Raw genomic sequence first — 12,866 nt, forward strand, 5'->3', positions numbered from 1 at the left:
TCTGTGGGGAACAGGCCCAGGATGGGTCAGTATGTGGAGCTGCAGGGTCAGGGTTGCTTATAGGGCTCTGTAAGGCCAACGTGAGCAGTTTCATAATCACAATCTGAACCAGTGACCAGAATTTGAAACGTGAAATCTCATCTTACCTCAAATTCTAAATGTGGATTTTTCTGAGTCAGTACTTTTGGTGGTATTTGTCAATGTTTCTAACCTTAGACCCTGAGTAATCTCACATTCATGGTACATGTAAACAAATTTAGGTTTCCTAACCTTTTCCTTAGAACTCATAACAAACACTTGGGTCAAAGTTCCTAGGAGATCATGATTGAATTTTGGTTTATGTCCATGGCTCCACTGGAAGCAGAATATGGAGGACTGTCATGTCTCCATCTCCCCTAGCACCTTCCCTTCAGCTGATATCCTCAGCCACCCTTGGAGCCTGGGGTACAGTCTCAATGGTGCTCAGTGAGTTCAGACTTCCTGCCTGACCTCCTGTGTGCACCGTTCTCGTTAGATCAGGACAAGCAGTGTAACCCCACATCACCTACATGAAGCACCAGTGAGATTCATAAAGCACTTTGGGATCTGGCTAGAAAGTCTTCTACTTAGCCTTATTTAGGTTTTTTAAAACAAAGACTTCATTTAAGTTTTAAAAAGTGAATGATCTATCAATAGTTCTCACATTGTATCCCAAATCTCCACTTTCTTCTGTGGAGCTACGTGGAAGTAAACTTGTTGAGAGGCTAAAACCTAATACTATCGTGAAGAGATGGATAATGATTGGAAGGTGGGCTCGAATCCCGGTAATACATTGGTGGGAACACTTGCTTTTCTCTTTCAGCTTCTGCTTGGGGTTCAGGAAGTTTCCACTGATTGGACATATACAAACACAAATATCTTTAACAACCTTCTATTAAAAAATAACAGGGGCTGGCCTGGTGGTGTAGTGGTTAAGTTCGGCACAATCCGGCCGGGGTTCCCGGGTTTGGATGACAGACATGGATCAAATCATGCTGTGGCAGTGACCCACATACAAAATAGAGGAGAATTGGTACAATTGTTAGCTCAGGGCCAAACTTCCTCACCAAAAACAAAACAAAAAAACATACACACATCAGAGGCAGTTTGTTATGAGAGACAAGAGCCAAGAGTAGAGGTAAGCTTCTAGATTAGGATGTCACAGAAGGTGAGGCATAGAACTCTAGTTCATGAGATTCTTCCCCACCTCACTCTCCCCTCACCGCCTCATCCCACTCCCATCTTCAATGTTCTGTGCTCAATAAGATTAGGAACCACTGCATCCGTAAATGCACAGTCCTGGAGAGTCTCGACATACATGAGCATGTCAAAGGCTCTCCGAAGATTTGAGGTGAAGAAACCTATTTCTACCACAATTTCCTGTACTTACTTGATATAAGAGAGGTTTTTGTAACACTTATTATTAACCCACAAAATACAGTTTTAGAATTGCTGCACTAGTAGATAAGGATAGCTATCTGTGAGGTTTTTTGATAAGAAACTGTCAGAGGTTTGAAGATTTTGACTGGAAGTGGAGATCTTCCAAATGGATTGAAAGAAATGTCCTTCTGGCCTGAACCAAAATTCAGGGTGTGGTAAGCCACTGCTGAGAACAGCGAACTAAACACAAGCAAGGCATTTACTATTATCTGTGTTTATTTACAACTTTAATTTCACACTAAACTTAAATATAATGATATTTGTTGCTAGTTAGGATTACTGTAATTAGCTATTGTGATAAAATTTGAATTTTTATTAAAAAGTTGAGTGGAAAATAGTTTTTTCTCATTTGACAACCATGCTCTTGGAGAGCTAAATCACAGCATTGTCAGTCACTTGGTGGTAGTACATAGACTCAGTGAAAAGCACCCTGAATGGTAATTTAGTGAACCTAACGAGCACATTGCCCAGGACAAAACTGAGGTTTAGGAAGGTGGAGTGCCTAAACAAAAATCATAAATGAATTAGCGGCAGAACCACTACAGAAACTTTCTAGTTTAGAATACTTTTAATCACACCAAACATTATAACAATAGCCTAAGTGTAACTTTTAATTGCCAGCTGAATGAATTTGGAACCATTTAAGCCACAGTTACCAGATCTGTAAAATGGGCTAAGCATAGCACCTGTCTCATAAGAGATTATATATACACGGAGGGCTAGACCCACGTTTGGCGCACCGTGGTAGCTATTGTTATAAGTACAATCGTGATAGTTACTTGAAATTCCACAGTACTTACTGAGCAACTCCACAAGGCCAGGGACTGTGTTAGGCTCTCTGGAATCAAGGGTTCATAAGACTAACTAGATTAATAAGATACAGCCCCTAAGTAATTTCTGCAAATAAACAGTTTTCAAGGCTTGATTTACAAACCCAAATCTAATGATCCCAGCTCCTCAGAGATGGGCATCAGGCATAGTTTTCAAATAGAGCAACACTAGAGAAATGGGTCTGGAAACTAGACGTTCAAATCCTGGGGTCCAACAAAGATTTACAGCCAGCGAGTGAACAAACATTCACAGGCCTTGAGCAAGGTATGGAAAGAGGCTGGCAAGGAGCAAGGACACAAGAATGGAGAGGGGCCCAAACAGGAGGAGATGGTCTGAGACCTGAGGAATGGCAACGGATGTGCACAGGTGAAGACCATTACGTCCACTAACATGAAAGGCAGGACTCAAACAGAGTCAAACACTGACGGGAGAGTAAAGCAGACTTTGACCCAGATATCCTGGTTCAGCCCTTAGCTGTGTGACCGAAGATGACATGAGCTTTCTGAAACCCAGCTTCCTCATCTGTGGACTCGGGTTTAGAACCACACAATTGCTGAGAGCACTTTCAGCTCTGAAAGGAAGGCATTCCTGCATTTCTCTTGACCTGACACCATTCCGTTTCCAGGAGAATCACCCTCAGATCCGCTAAGTTGGAACTTGCTCACCATCGCCCAGGGATCTGGGTTTCAACGCAGTTTCCAACATCCTGAGCTCAGCCTCCTTCTGGCTGTGGAGTATGGGAGCCGGGGGAGAGGCGCAGGGGGAAGAGGCCAGTCCCTGGAGTCAGACAGACCTTGGTTTAAATTCCATCTCTGCCATTTGCATGGCAGAGGGCCTGCGACATGGTAGACGGTGCGCCATACAATTTAGCTTCCTTGTCCATAAAACAGCAGCACTCCCAGTGTGCACGCACGCCCACACACACAGTTGCACCCACTTGTAGAAAGAGGGGAATATATTTCCTCTTTCCCAGGGAGCCCCACTCCAAGGACCCTTATGATTGGTCCTCACCACGTGTGGGGACGATTTTAGCATCAGCATAGAAGTTTCATTTCAGCACAGGAGTGAAGAGCAAGGCTGTGGAGACATCAACTTGGGTTTGAATCTTGGCTCTGGCTTATGGGGATCTTCTAATCCAGTGCTTTTCATAGAAACACAATGCAAGTCACATGTTTAAGTTTAAATTTTCTAGTAGCCACATTTAAAATGTAAAAAGCAGCAGATGAAATTAATTTTAATATTTTGCTTAACCCAATATGTTCAAAATATTATCATTTCAACCTGTAATTAATATAAAAGTTATGAATGAGACAGTTTCCTTTCTTTGTTTCACATGACAGCATACCTCATTTAAGGTCAATCGTCAGATATGGCCACCTGATTAGATGGCCCAGGCTCTTCCCTGTCAAAGGAAGATAGCAGGAGCAGCCATCTCCTGAGGCTGCGGTCCAAGGACTAGTCACAGGGGAAGTACGTGCAAGGTGTTTGGCACAGCCTTGGTGCATATGACGCCCGGGGACAACATCTGCTGTCAGTGCTGTGACTGTTCCTTGTGGTCCTCACCTTGTCTCACACAGTGCAGATCTCACATGACTCTGCTCCACCTTTTCCCAGCCCACCTGAACGGAGTCACCGCTGAGTGGCCCAGGTTAGGAGAAACAGGGCCGATTTTTCTGGATCCTGGTACCTTTTCAGTACTAGGCCTCCTGGCCTGCGCTACACCCAACACAGGTGTGATTCAGGGCAGCGATGTAGATTGTCGATTTTAGAACAGGGAGAGGTCAGACAGGTGAGGGACTGTTTGCAGCAGAGCAGGGAGAGGCGCAGCACATGCGATTGGTCTCTGGGGTCTTAGGTACCAAGTCTTGACCTGAGATGGTGGGAAACTGTGCAGCAGCTCCAGATCCAAAATATCAGGCTGGGCACTGCCCTGGTTACAGATGATGTCTGCAGCAGGTTGGTCTGTTTCTCTCTCCTCTTTTCCTCCTTTTATCTTTTCTTGCTTCCACAAATACTGAATGAACGTTTACCCCACATGCTGCCAAGGCCCAGCATTATAAATAATAAATAACACTGATGAGTTCTCAGGATGTGCCAAGCCCTGTGCTAAACAATTTGTGTTCCCTCTCTCATTTAAGTCCACAACCAACCCAGGGCTGTAGGTACCGCTATTATTCCCATTGTTCATATGAGGATATCAGAGGAACAGAGAGGTTAAGTACCTTCCCCAAGGTCTTATAGCCAGGGTTTTCATCTAGCCTATATGGCTTCAGAGAGGAAGGCACAGTTCTTGCCCTCAGTGAGTGGATACTAGGAAAGCAACAAGGGGAGAAACTAGCTCTGCTGGGGAAGTCAAGAAAGGCTTCCCAGAGGAGGTGACAGTCTGTCTGCGGCTTGAAGGATGAATAGGAATATTCTGATGGGCAAGGCAGGGAGGGTGTCCAAGGAAGTGGGAGCAGGAGAAGCAAAAGTAAAAAAAAAATGTGAATTACATAGTTTACCTTCCTTGTCCTTCCCAGCCTTCCAGCTGTCTCCTCTATAAACTAAATAGTATTTGTTGTTCCCAACCCACCCAGGAACCTCAGAAGTGGGGGAACTAACTTGAGAGAGGAAAAAGACATCTATTCTGGGCAAAAGAGGAGGCAAGAACAGGAACTTTGGAGATATTCTGGAGGGAAGTGAAGGGAATTTTTACCTGGGAACATTTATTTTATTTGGAAACCGGAAATCTCAACCCATTGAGGGTTGAGATGTGGGAATGTGATCAGGGATTTGAAAGAGGCAAATGCTATGTGGATTAGCCATTGTGCAGAATGGGAACTACAGTAAAAATGAGGAGCATTAGGGTGGGTGGCCCTGTGGCCCCATCTGAGGATGGATAGTGATATCTGTCAGGGCACCAAGAGCCAAGCTTGAAGTCCTTTAAGCTGGACCAAGGGAAGTCCTTTAGCTGGACCCGGCAGCTTGAACAGGAATGCAAAGTCAAGCCGGAGTTGGGCCTTGGAAAGGCATGTGGTCCAGAGGACAGGAGGTCAAGACTTACAGAGCGTGCTCATGTGAGTGTCACTGAAATGACTGACTGTGGGCTGGGGGCTCACAGACCAGCAAGGGAAACCAAGAAGAGTCTGACAGATTGCACGAAGACATAGAGAGAGAGGGACTGAAGCCCTCAGTGAGGCTGAAAACCCAGTTTAACCTGATCAAGGGTGAATGAGAGGTGGACAAAAAGGCAGCTAAGGGTGGAGCAAGGTTTGCCATCCAGGATGAGGATAACTGCCCCATGAGGGTGTGACTGTGTGAACAAGAGGGTGGCAGAAACACAGAAGCAATAGAGGTGAAAAGATGCAGAGAGATCCAGATGTTAGGTGGGTGGGCCATCAGCAGGGGTGTTGAAGTTGGTTGGGGCAGGAGAGGAGAGATACTAGAGCCATCATTGAATGTGGGGGAGTCTCTGGGTTTATCACAGTAAGAGGGACAAGGATGGGAAGGGGCAGCCCAATAGCAGAGGAGAATGAACATTTCAGGGATGGTGGTAAAACATCTTAAAAGCCAATGAGAGACAGGAGTGTGTCAACACCAATTCCTGGCCTTTAGAGACAGGGAGCTGAGGAAAACTGCAGCCTCCACCTCACTCCACCCTTCCCCTGCAGAGGCTGTAGAGGGAAATAGTGTCATTTTATTGTGTCTCATCTCAACAAAAATTTTTGTTGTCCTTTCTAAGGACAAGGCAATGTCCTATGAAGGCTGAAGGATAAAAGGATGAGTTAAAAATGGACCAGACAATCTGAGACATGCAAACAAAAAATCACAAAATAGAATAGTAAGGGCTCTGTGCCATAAAACAGGTCCAGAAGAAGTCAATTGGGGATTAGGGACCCAGTAGCTGAATTTGGCTAGAACATTGTATGTATAGGAAATAGGATAGAGAATGGGAGGGAGCAGATTTTCATAAGGACTTGAATGCCAAGATAGGGAATCTAGACTTTATTCTATGCATTAGCAGTTTCTAAACTTTTTGATCATGCACCCTATTAGCAACAAAACGTCTGAATATGCATCCCCAATATATATATGACTATTCATTATATATGTTTATATCAATAATGGATATGCTAAATATTAGCAAAATTTAATTTCTTCCTTTGTAGGTAAAAATAAATAAAAATAGATTCCTTTAAGAGAATGAGAAGGCAAGTCGCAGACTGGGAGGAAATATTTGCAAACGACATATCTCATAAAGGACTTGAGCCAAAATATTCAAAGAACTCTTAAAACTCAACAATAAGAAAATGAACAATCTGACTAAAAAATGGGCAAAAGACCTGAATCTCACCAAAGAAGATATACAGATGGCAAAGAAGTGTATAAAAAGATGCTCCACATCATATGTCATGAGGGAAACGCAAATTGAAACAACAATAAGATATCACTACACACCTTTTAGAATGGCCAAATTCCAAAACACCGACAACACCAAATACTGGTGCGGATGTAGAGCATCAAGAATGCTCATCTATTGTTGGTGGGAATGCAAAACAGTCCAGCCACTTTGCAAGACAGTTTGGCAGTTTCTCACAAAACTAAACATATTTTACCATACAATCCAGCAGTTGCACTCTTTGGTATTTACCCAAATGAGTTGAAAACTTATGTCCACATAAAAACTTGCATATGGATGTTTATAGCAGCTTTATTCATAATTTCTAAAGTTCGGAAACAACCAAGATGTCCTTCAATAGGTGAATGGATAAATAAACTGTGGTACATCCAGACAACGGAATATTATTCAACACTAAAAAGAAATCAGCTTATCAAGCCATGAAAAGACATGGAGGAATCATAAATGCATATCACTAAGTGAAAAAAGCCAATCTGAAAAGGCTATACATACTGTGTGATTCCAACTATGTGACATTCTGGAAAAGGCAAAACTATGGAGACAGTAAAAAGATCAGTGGCTGCCAGGAGATGTGGGGAATGAATAGGTAGAACACAGACCATTTTAGGGCAGTGAAACTATTCTGTATGATACTATAATCGTGGATACACATCATTATACATTTGTCCAAACCCACAGAGTGTACGACACTAGAGTGAACTCTAATATGAGCTATGGACTTTGGGAGATAACAATGTGTTAACGTTGGTTCATTGAATATAACAAATGTACCACTCTGGTCAGGAATGTTGATAATGGGGGAGGCTATGCACGACGGGGGACAATGGGTATATGGGAAATCTCTGTACTTTCTGCTCAATTTTGCTGTGATTCTAAACCTACTCCATAAAATAAAGTCTATTGGAAAGGAAAAGTCATTGCCATATGATCAAATATATGCAGTCAATAAATATAGTAAAATATTAAAAACTAGAAAAATAGATTTCTGATACCTTTCTCCCACAAGCCAGTGATTTATCTTGTGCATTCCCTGGGGTTTGCACTGTGGAGACATGTGATCATACAAATCCTCCTTTTTAGGAGAGTGCCACAATCTGGGCTTTGCACACGTGCATTTGGCCACCCAGTATGGCGTGGTGGAAGAAGGAGGGGCTGGAGCTGGTAAGGTCAGTTAGGAAGTCATTATTCCCTCCCTACTTGTTGAGTTTGTCCTCCAGGCAATGCACCAAGAGGTGGTGAAGTAAATAACAAGGACTAGGCATCATGGGAAATACGAAGGAGGATGCAATAAAGATGATAAAAACATTATTGCCTGATCCAGTTGCATCCATGGCTTGTCTCAATGGGGACCTAAGGCAACATAGCCATGTATGGGCTTTGGGTGAGATGGGGTTGGGGGAAGAGGGGATGGCATCTACCTAGTTAGGAAAAAGCCTCCCATCCTCCAGAGACTACTGTTGTTTCCTGTATTGAGGGCCTGGGAATTAATTAATCCCACTGCCTGCCCTTCAATCACCTTGAATTACCAAACAACAATCAATGCAGACTGCTGCTTACTCATTCTGAACACTAATCCTCGCAAGCCTGCCGCACCGCAAACAGAATCCCTCTTGTTGTCTGTGCTTTCTCAGCAGTATCATCCTCTTTGTGGTCTCTGCTTCCTCTCTCTCAAATTGATATACCATCAAGGATTCCTCTTTTGTCTAAATCTTTCTTTCCACTGTGCCTTCTGAAATTCCCGTTCCTTAGTAAATAAGCCTACCTACCTTCTTAACTTAGTCATTTCCTGGGCTCAACTCAAGCCTGGTTTTCCCCCAAGACACAACTTCTCCATAAGAACTTTGGAATGGATGTTACATTTAGTAACATTGGCATTTCCAGAATGTTAGTCCTCTATGCTTCCATAAAAACCTGTTTCTTTGAGGTTCATGCCACATGGCTGCAGCAGCCTCTCCCTTTCTGTCGCTGCCACCTTCTGACCTTCTGGTCACTCCCTCTCAGCTGTAAAGTCTTTAGCTCCTGGCTTACACGCCTGCCCTCCACCCTCACCCTGCATATTATTCAGATAAATTCATCATCCCCACAGCAACACTCTAGCTTCCTTCTTGCTTGACCACTCTGACTCCAGAGACTAGCACCCAACTCCACATCGAACTGCCCCACTCTTTGACCACCATTTTTCTCCCAACTCTATTTCTCCTTATTTCCACTGTTCTTTGGCAAACTACAACCTGAGGGCCAGATGCAGTTCACTGTTAATTTTGTAAATAAAGTTTTATTGGAACACGGCCATGCCCATGCATTTATGTATTGTCGATGGGTGCTTCTTGCTACAACAGCAGAGTTGAGTAGTTGAAACAGAAACCATAAGGCCCACGAAGCCAGAAATATTTACTATCTGGCCCTTTACAAAAGAAGTTTGCTGACCCCTGTTCTAAGCAAACAAAATAAAATAAATATCTTTGTCTACAAAAGTAATACATGAGCATTATATAAAGTTTATGAAATACATAAAAGTATTAATACAATGAGGAAAAACAACTCCTCATTATTCCATAACTCATTAATACTGATAAAATTAGTATTAATATTTTAGTGCTTTCCTTCCTGTTACTCTGTAATTTCCATGTCTGTGTGTATGTATACATGAATATGCCTATATATGTCAATTATTTTAATAAGATTAGAATCAGATCATTTTAAAACCTGTCTTTTCATTTCAAAATATATTGTGAATATTTTCTATATGAATTGCTGCTTTTTTGTAACAATGATTTTAAGTTTCTATATAGTAATCCATGGAATGGATGTAACATAATTTAGCTAGCCAGTCATCATGATAGAATATTTATCTTATTTACAATTTTTGCTCTTTCAAATAATGCTGTGATAAACATTATGAACATTCTTGAATGTGGAAGGCCATACAAGATGAGGGTTGGAATCCTCACTTACCGAATGGATATTTTATATAATTATATATGTGTGTGTGTGTGTGTGTGTGTGTGTATATATATGTATATAGTGATAAGAATGCCAGTAAGTCAGCATTGTATTTTACATTTTCCTAGTGGTGCTTGGGGGTTTTTGCGTCCAGGTGGTGGGTAGGGGAAGGGCTAGAGGTGGGAGGAATAGTATATGACAGCACCAGCAATATTTTATGAAAATGATTATTTGAGAAACTAATATTAAGAACGCCATATCACATAGGTTATATATTCTTGCTCTAAATCTTAAAGACTAAAAAAATAGAATTTACTTTGCGATGAGTGAAATTCTAATTGCTGGGCGACTCAGTGTTATGAACCAAATGGGAAAAATGCAGGGATGGGAGTCAATTTGGAAGAGAAATGGACCAGTTGAGGTTTGGAGATACAAGATAGTTACATTTTTTAATAGTTACATTGCATGGTTTTGTAACATGCAAATTTTAAATAGTGAGATATTAAAATATCAATAAAGTCTTACCTTATATATAAAATTTGAAACAATTTGAATTCTCCAAATCTTAAAAATTAGCCAAAGATTAAGTATTTTTAAAACAAGTACACTGTAAGCCTTGTTTACAACATTGCTGTTTGACTGTCCCATGAAAAAGAACTACCCATCATCCTTTGTCAACATCATGGGAACCACACTTTTTTGCACATGCACCAAAATTTTGAGGGGTGATTTTGATGACCACTATTCTATTATTCTAATGTTTGCTGTTATTATAGTTGTAAATATTTGTATTATCCTAACACCCACCAAATATTGTTCATTGGTGGTAGTGTTACAAGTACTAAAAAATATACCTGAAATCCAATAACTCTGGAACATGAGTTAGATGTGATTAAAATGCTGCTAAGAAGGCAAGTAAATGAGACATACACAGTGCTATTAATTTGGGAGAGAGCACTCTGCAAAATATTAAAGATGATGATGAGAAAATATAGAGCAGCATTAATGCAAAAATGTGCTGTAAGCGCAATAGATTTAACAGCTCCATAACTCATCCTCTCTAATTTATGTTTATTCTGGGGAAGAAAATTTTATAGAATATGCACATTTTGAATTATGCTGAGTCTTCAGGTATGCATCTCTCAGATGAAATCAATCACATAGGAAACTCTTCTAGGGATTGTGAGGAAATCCTGGAGACATTTGGAATTCAAGGAAGAGGGCCAAGGGGCTGGCCCTGTGGCTTAGCGGTTAGGTGCGTGCGCTCCGCTACTGGCGGCCCAGGTTCGGAGCCCGGGCACGCACCGACGCACCGCTTCTCCGGCCATGCTGAGGCCGCGTTCCACATACAGCAACTAGAAGGATGTGCAGCTATGACATACAACTATCTACTGGGGCTTTGGGGAAAAAAAGAAAAAGGAGGGGGATTGGCAATAGATGTTAGCTCAGAGCTGGTCTTCCTCAGCAAAAAGAGGAGGACTAGCACAGATGTTAGCTCAGGGCTGATCTTCCTCACAAAAAAAAAAAAAAGAAAAGAAAAAGAAAGAGGGCCGAGCTGGAGCTGTAAAGTCAGAAGTTACTGTGTAAGACTGAGAGTTTAAATCATGAGAGAGGATGGACTTGCCAAACAGAGTACACATTTAAGAGAAGGTCAAGAACATAATCTTCTGAAGCCACCAAATTCAGAGGACAGGGAGAGGAAGCAGAGAGGAAAGGAACTTACTGAGAATCTAGAATGTGTCAAGAAGGTATCCTCCCTACACCCCTGCCAGGCTGTCGTATACACCTGCTTGTATAATGAAGGCAATAAGAAGTGAAAGGTGAAAGGTGAAGCAGCTTGGCCCGGGTCATGCAGGTCTGTTGTATTCACTGGTTCCTTGAGAAGCATGACATGAAGGCATGTGTTAGCCCGACATAGAAAAATCAACCACACAATTTCAAGATACAGAGGAGAGAAGTTGAGGCAACTCAAATGAATTGAACCAGTGCCCTGCCTCAGTTAATGGCACGACCATCTGCCCAGTTTGCAGAACCATAAATCCAAGAGTTATCCTTCACCTCTCTTTCTCACTCCCACATCAAATCCATCAGCAGGTCCTAAGAGTTCTACATGCAAATTATATCCTTGTTTTACCATATCTGCTGCCCACCATCTTGGACTAAGGTACACTTCTCTCTCCCCTAGAAAGCTCCAGTCACTTCCTATCCTGTGGCTACTCTTGCCTAGCTACAACCCATTTTCCCTACTGCAACTAACCATGTGAATGCTATTAGCATTTGGGGCATTAATTAATCATTGTTCATTGTTGGGACTTCACTGTTGGGGCTGTCCTGTCCATTTCAGAATATTAACATCCCTAGTCTTTGTCTAGTAGCATCCCAAGTAAATGCCTCCACTTACTACTTCTTCTGGGGGAAAGGGGATACTGCTCCACCCCACCTCACCCCATTCTCAGCTTGAGAATCAAGGAACCTGAGTGATCTTTTAACGTAAATCGGATCATGTCACTGATCTGCTTAGAACCTTTAGTCATTTCCCATGGCACTGAAAACAACATTCCAACTCCTCCCAAGGACCTCAAGGCCGTTCATGACCTGGTCCCGTCCACTTCTTCAACCTCATCTTCTACAGCTCTCCTCCTTCTCCTCTTACTTGCTTCAGTCCAGCTTCCTTTCTCATCCCTGGCCATATCAATCAATTTCCTGCCTCTAGGCCTTTGTGCCTGCTCTTCCCTGGAAAAACTCATCCTTTGGCTCTTCTTGAATGATCCTTCTCTCTTTTTTCAGGCTTAGGCACTAATGCTGCTGTAGGTGTGAGGCTGCGAGTGGCCATCGGGCTGAGACTGAAGGAGGCATTGCTGGGAGATGAAGAGAGAGAGAGAGTGGGAGAGAGAGAACGAGATGACATCTTTTGAACCCCGGATCCAGCTGTGCCTGAGGTAAGACTCATCCATTTGAATTACCAGCAGACAAGGAGGTAACATTCCTCTTTTTACTTAAGCTACTTTGGGTTGGGTGTCCACCACCTGCCGTGGAAAGGACTCTAATACTCCACATGCTCCCTCACAGGCACACCTGTGTGTGTAGCAAGGGTGAAAAGTGGATGAGTCTCTTTTAGTACTGGGTGAAAGGTGCCTTTTCAGGAACCTCTTGCAAGTTCCCTCAAGGAAGGACTGGAATCCTTGGCTGAGCTGCCCAGACTGTCCCATTTCCAGCTCTACACTAAATATCTTCC

Source organism: Diceros bicornis, chromosome 15, assembly GCF_020826845.1.
Source record: "Diceros bicornis minor isolate mBicDic1 chromosome 15, mDicBic1.mat.cur, whole genome shotgun sequence".
Classification (NCBI taxonomy): domain Eukaryota; kingdom Metazoa; phylum Chordata; class Mammalia; order Perissodactyla; family Rhinocerotidae; genus Diceros; species Diceros bicornis.